The sequence below is a fragment of the Oratosquilla oratoria genome, chromosome 15 (genome assembly GCF_046742065.1).
Source record: "Oratosquilla oratoria isolate Oo_2021 chromosome 15, ASM4674206v1, whole genome shotgun sequence".
Taxonomy (NCBI): Eukaryota; Metazoa; Arthropoda; class Malacostraca; order Stomatopoda; family Squillidae; genus Oratosquilla; species Oratosquilla oratoria.
In genome coordinates, this window is record NC_134791.1 from 27,894,154 (window position 1) to 27,901,653 (window position 7,500).

Here is a 7,500-nt window from a genome sequence, read left to right on the forward strand (position 1 = left end):
TCTCCCTCCTCCTCCTCCTCCTCCTCCTCTTTCTCTTCCTCCTTTTCCTCCTCCTCCTCCGGCGGTGTCTTCTCCTCCTCCTCCTGTTGCTGCTGCTGCTGCTGCTGCTCCTCCTCCTCCTCCTCCTCCTCCTCCGGCGGTGTCTCCTCCTCCTCCTCCTCTTACTACTGCTGCTCCTCCTCTTCCTCTTACTACTGCTGCTCCTCCTCCTCCTCCTCCAACTCCTCTTCATGGTCACGTCTACTCTTGTGCACACGTGCGTTCCTACTTCGACGTGTTCCGGCCACCTCCGGATGCACAATAATTTGTCCAACATTTTATTTCTTATTTGTTTATTTTTCTAGTGCGGGTGGAGGGGAGGGGGGTAGCTGTGGCTGCCACTAAACAAATTTATTCGACTCAGGAAAACTCGTTCTCTATCCAACATGTGTCAAGAAGTCAAAGATGGTTAGAATTTTTTATGATTTTATATTATTCTATTTACTTATTCAAATTATCTATCCAGTTATTTATCTATGTTTTTTCTTATTCATCCATTCGTGTATTTATCCATTATTTGTCTATTTATTTTTTTACATATTCATTTATTTGTTTGCATGTTTATATATCAATTTGTTACTATATTCATTTGTTGCCTACATGTCCGTGTTTTTTTTTTTTCAAAATGTTTTTCGTAGTTTTGGATGTTGCAGTGTGCCTCTGATACAGTGAGCTTGGATTTCGTCTCGTAAAGTAGGACTGAGATCTAGTTATCCAACAGTTACTGTTGACTGCCACCTGCCCTAGCTAAACGGAACCACCACAACGATAAGATGAGAGCATCTGTTGCGGCTAAGTACATCTCCACTTCCTAAGCATGACGGTGTTATTGATTTACTTAGGATCTAGTAAGTAGGGTTCTGTCCCAGTACCACGCAAACACATTTTCACCTTTTTTTTTGATAGATTTATTTCTTCAATGAAACGATTACATTAGATTACGTTAGGTTAGGTTAGGTTAGATTACGTTATGTTATGTTATGTTATGTTATATGTTAGGTTAGGTTAGGTTAGGTTAGGTTATATTAGGTTAGGAACTATTGGACAGCGTAAATTTTATGTTAAATATTCGTGTTTGCGTGATTCTGGAATTTTACGTTAGCAGTAGACTCTTGAAGCGTGTTTCCTGGTTCCTTAGTCTTGGACATTACTAAATCTTTGGATTGTTCCTTCCCCCAGTTTGTGATGCATCAGAGTCTCTTCTTTATTCATCCGGATCCTCAGACCTATGAGTCTTTAATATCAAGAGATTTTTGGTTTTCGTGTCTAGAAAAGGGAGTCCATGAACGTTTATCATAGTATCTAGATTTTTTCTGGAAAGTATGTTCTTGAAACTGGAATTTACTCATGTTAAAAAGACGAGTAAAAGTTACTAAGGTGCTAAATCCTTACTCTAGTAGACACCTCATTAGCTTTATCACAAAAGTTGGTATGCTTTTGGGCCGTTTAGTTACTATATAGAAAGTGAAAAGCGTACACCAGGAGGCGCGTAGGTGCACTCAAGGCAGTCACCTATACCATATATGCTCGGATTGTTGGGGCAGGTAACGGTTACATTTGGGAATTGAAAAGGAGAGCGGGATTCAAACCCACAATTAAACGAATGCGAAACCAACGGGCTTCCGCTTACGCCACCAGCGCACTTTTATCACTAGTCCTCATTTGGTATGGTTCTCGGGAGGACATGTTATATAGACTCTACTCATTAGGTCTTCCTATATCTTCTGATCAGCAAGACACGCTACCGATACAACATTCTATCTATAAACACCAGATTCTCTTTAATCTATCGTCTTCTTTAATTAGCTACAGAGACAGAGGTAGAGTCGTGACATTGCGTTCTGTCGACATTCTCAAAAAGAACTGCTCAAGAACGAAAAAGAATCTCATAAACGAAATATTTCAGAAACGTAAACACTGCCTTACATCACGACTATACACTATGCATACACCCTGATTGACCACCAGTCTTCTTGCGAGAACTAAAATCACTTCGGTTTGACGGGTTGGCAGGCTACCGCGTTGTCGGCACTCCGTGGGGTGTGGGCAGTCTCAGAGGCGCCAGAACTCTCGTTCCTATCGAGTTAAGATTGTGGCCGAGATCTGCTTAGGTTAAAGAGTGGGCAGTCAAGTATGAGTGGGTGATTAGTGTTTGAGCAGGAGATTACCATACCGCGTTCTGGAGTTGTTTACTAATCTGGTGAACTCATCGGTTGGAATTCGACAGCCAGAACGGTTACAGGCTTGAAATATCTATCGTTGTCGATGGGGGTATTTGACATCCGTCTACATCATCCTACCTCCTTCGGCTCATAAAATATGCATTCATACATATAGATAGCGTCTGGGTGTTCCACGAGAGAGGTACTAAAGGAGGCGTGGGAGGATGAACGAGAAAGTAGGGGTGAGTAACGACCTCAGGACATTTATTTGCTATAGTTTGAGAAAAAAGGGGTCTTCGGGTATTGGGCAACGCCCTCGACCCTAAAAAACAGAATTTTACATAATTTGGAAGAACGCTTTCATATCCGAATTTTACAGCAGTCTCCGACCACACGATCTCAGGAGAACAGTAACCATTGGTAGTCCCATGATTTCCTTCGTATATTCTTGACCGCTGTACCCTCTTCGGATACCTCCAACTTCACTCCAACTACTCTACAACTACCTTTCATATAAGGTGAGGATCCTATGCCAGGAGGCATATAGCTGCGGACAAAGCCGTCACCTTTGCCCTATGCACTTGGATTGCTAAGGCAGGTAACAGTCACTGCTAGGAATCGGAGAGAGGTGCGGGATTCAAAACCACAACTAAACAAACGCGAGATCAGCACGATACCGATTACGCCCTCAGCGCAATCCAAAAGCCCTTCATATAGTATACATCCCAACTATCCTAACCCTTTCTCCTTCTTTGCTACCCTACCCACTTCTCACCCCGATATCTTCCCACGAGTATCTCACGGTCCTCCGTGCCACTCTCCTTACCTCATTATTGACGGTTTCTGACCCTCGGAAGGGTCCTGTTTCCCAACCTTTGTCTGTTTCTTGTGTTCTTTCTTGTGCCTTTCCGCCCAGCCCTTTCCTCACCCTCATATTTCTACGACCCTGTGTACCTTACTCCTTGAGGATTCTGCCTCTTAAAGAGTTTCTTTCTTCTACAAATTTCCCTTTTCTTTTCCCTCCTGACCTCTCCCCGCAATCATTCTCTCTCCTTCAGACTCTTCCTCCGGTAGTTCCTGCCACTCAGAAGTCTCCTTCTTCAGCGGCCTCCCGTTTTCTTTTCGCCAGCTGCGCATGAATAGTAACGAACGGCTTCCCCATATGCAGTGCCGTCGTTAACGCTTGATTTAATGTAACATGTAATCATTAAATCAGATTTACATCGCCCTCTATCTGCCAACCATCTCCGGAGGCCCGTGCGACGCTCGTTTGTTTGAGAGAAGAGGGGGAGGGAGGAGGGGGGAAAGGGGAGTGGGAAGGGAAGGGGGAAGTAGGAGGGGAAGGGAGAGGGAGAGGGAGAGGGAGAGGGGAAGAGGAGACAGGGAGAGAGGAAGAGGAGACAGGGAGAGGGGGAGAGGAGACAGGGAGAGGGGAAGAGGGAGAAAGGGAGAGGAGACAGGGAGAGGAGGAGAGGGAGAAGGGGAAAGGGAGAGGAGGAAAGGGAGAGGTGGAGAAAGGGAGGAGGTTGGAGAGGGAGAGGTGGAGAAAGGGAGGAGGTTGGAGAGGGAGAAAAGGTTAGAGATGGGAAAGAGAGAAAGGGAAAGAGTAGGGGATGGGGATAGGGAGGAGGGGAGAGAGGGGAAGAGGGGTAAGAGGGAGTGGGTGGATAAGTTGGGTGTAAAGATCGAAGACTGGGGATGGGGAGGGGGGTGGAGGGGGTACACAAGACTGGAAGCTTCTTGGCGCCTCCCCGGCCGACAGAATGGGTCGTTTTGATTGAATTGACTGAAGGGCCGCGCCCACACACACACATCCTCTTCCTCATACTTCATCCTCTTCTTGACCTCTCTTGCTCTCCTCGTCCTCTTCTTTCTCCCTCTCCTTATCTTTTTCTTCCCTTTCTTCTCTTTCTTCCTCCTCTTCTTCCCTCTATTTTTATCCTCCTCCTTCGTCTTCTGTCACTTTGTCTCCTCTTCCCCGTAACTTGTGTTCTCCCTCGTCGTGGTGTTTTCCATTGTGGTTTCCTCCTTCGTCTTCTTCTGCACCGTCTTTTCATCCTCCGCCTTCTCTTTCTCTATCTTCTCTTCCACCGCATTCTCTTCCTACGCCCCCTCCTTCTCCATCGTCTTCTCCTCCGCCCTCTCTTCCTCTGACGTCTTCTCCTCCGACTTCTCCTCAGCCATCTCCTCTGCCTTCTCATTGGTCTTCTTCTTCCCCGTCTCCCTCCCACTTTCTTCTGCTCCTTCTCCTTTCCCTCTTTCGCTGTCTTCTCTTCTGCCCTATCCTCAACCATCTCCTCCTCCTTCTCCTTCTTCTCTATCTTCTCCCACGTCTTCTCCCCGGCTCTCTTCTGCGCCTTCCCCTCCTCTTTTTTCTTTTTCTTCAATCCCTCTGCTTCTTGACGACGTTCACTGCCCCGCAAACATTTCCTCATCATACCCACTCTGTCATCACATATTCCTCTTTATCAATTCCATTTCTTCTTTCCTTTCACCTCTTCTTCCCATGCCCTTTCTCCCACCTCTTCTTCCTACTTTTCTGTTTCTTATTTTCTCTTTTCACTCCTATCCCATCCCCGTCTTCCTATTGCTTCTATCCTTTCTCCTCTTCCTTATCCTTCTTCCTTCAACAAAATTTGAATAGTTAATAGTCATTTGATGAAAGGAGGAGACAGCATTAGAAATACATAATCCAGTAAACATCAGAAAAACAAATGTTTTCTTAGCATCACTAAGAAAATATCCTGTGATCACCAGCAAGAAAGTATCCTATGCGCACCAGAGACATCCTATGAGCATTACTGACATAACGCTTTGTGAGCATCAGAGCCTAATCTGTTAGGAAATAATATTTCTTACATATTTTCTGGAATAAGTGAATCCATGTACCTAACCACGTATTCTTCCACACCATTTGAATCCCAATATGGGTTGCACTGATCTTATTCTGGATGACATCAAGGTATCCGATTAATCTTTTGTGGGATTTATTCGGAGGTAAAGGGATTAAATCACCCTCGGTTAACCCTTTTCATAGAATTTATTGCTTTATTCTGCCTGTCGCCAGCATATTTCATTCCACACCATGTCACTCCTTTCATGAAGAAGTGGTCAAATATCTTATGAATTTATATTTGGTAACACAACACGCTATTAAGTACCGAGATTTCTACCCCAAGTTTTTGATGATTTTCTTGAAAAGATTGAGAAATCTTTAAGTGAAAATCAAAGTTCTAAAATTCGAAAGACCCGATGCAGTAGCTCTCTCGGGAGAGTTATTAACCGTCAGTTTGATTGTGCACAGCCTTCGAGTTTTCAATTTTTAGATTTTAATCAAAGACCGTCTTCAAGAAAAAACAGAAGTTTTAGAATTCGAGAGACACAATCCAGCAGCTGTCTTAGGAGTGAGATTGTGATTAAAGAAGCCATCAATTTGATTGTATACTTCCTTCGGGTTTTTAATTTTCGGATTTTAATCAAAGACCGTCTTCAAGAAAAATCGAAGATTTAGAATTCGAGAGACCCAATGCAGCAGCGGTCTCAGGAGTGGATTGTGATTAAAGAAACCATCAATTTGATTGTACACTTCCTTCGAAGTTTCAAGTTTCAGATTTTAATCGAAGACCGTCTTCAAGAAAATTCGAAACTTTAATTCGAGAGACCCAATGCAGCAACTCTATCAGGAGTGTGGTTGTGATTAAAGAAGCCATCAATTCGATTGCACACTTTCTTCGAGGTTTCAAGTTTCAGTGTTTATTCGAAGAATATCTAAAAAAAAATCAAAGATTTATTCGAGAGACCCAATAAAACAGCACTCTCAAGAGTATGGTTGTGATTACATAAACCATAAGTTCTAATATACACTTTTTTCGAATTTTTAAGTTGCAGTTTTTACTCGAAGAATGTCTTCCAGAAAGCGAGTATTCCACATCTTCAGTGCCGGGTGAAACTTTTTCATTTTACTCGGCTACCGTTAGTTAATTTCATTCATTCTACTCCTCGATAATAATGAGGTTATGGACTAGGTCAAGGCCTATAACAAGGGTGATGCATGGCAATGTCATCATATAAAGACAGAAGTGCAGGGCAGTAATGGATTTAAATTGAACAAATTTAGGTTTAAGAAGGAAATAGGAAAGATCTGGTTTACCAAGAGAGTGGTTAACGAATGAAATAGACTCGGTCGGACGAATTTATGGATGGGGATGACAGGTGGTAAGGGACATGGAACTGCCTAGCGTAGGCCTTATGGTCTCTTCCAGTCTCCTTCATTCTTATGTCCTTATGTTCTAACCATATAGTGAGCGCTGAAACAATTAGTTGCTTTAAGAGAAGATTATATAACTTTATAGGTAGGGATGACAGGTGTTAATGGACATGGAACTGCCTAGTGTAGGCTTTGCAATCTCCCCTATTCTCATGTTCTTATGTTCTTTTGTTCTACCTCAATTAATCCCTCCCGTACTTGGAGTCACTGTTCCTTTTATCTTGGCTACCGTCATGTTTTATAATTCATTTCCACGACACACCCTCGTTAGCGGCTGTGATGATGGTGGCGGCGATGGTGGTGGAGGTGGTGGAGGTGGTGGAGGAGGTGGTGGATTGTGGTGATGGATTATGATGATGGTGTCGGTGGCGGCAGGAGTAGCCGTGGCAGTAGTCATTAGTGACTGAAAAATCCTCAGGAAAGTCAGAGGTCTTGACAAAAAGTCGAGTCCCAAGAAGAAAGAAGCTAATTAGGCAAAAAATCAAAATGAGAAAAGGAACTTCCATCCTTTTCCTTTTGCTTTCTTTCTTATGAAGGAGGAGGAGGAGGAAGAGGAGGAGGAAGAGGAGGAGGAGGAGGTGGAGGAGGAAGAAGAGGAGGAGGAGGTGGAGGAGGAGGAGGAGGTGGAGGAGGAAGAGGAGGAGGAGGAGGAAGAGGAGGCGCAGAAGAAGGAAAAGGAGGAGGTGAAGACCTAGCAGGAAACTATCAGGTCTCGTTTCTATTATTTCTTATCTAACGTGATCTTCTTGGTCACATGAAGGGTTTGCATGAAGGAGAAATGTCATATATTCACATACTCTGGATATCACCAGGGTGTGGGACTCCTCTTCCCCGTTGGTATCAAAGGTGTTTTGGCCTTAGCTAAACTCTTCAATAATCCATATATATATATATACATATATATATATATGTATATATATATACATATATGTATATATATATATATATATACATATATATATTATATAAATATACATACTGTATATGCATATATACATATGTACATATATATATATATACATATGTATATAT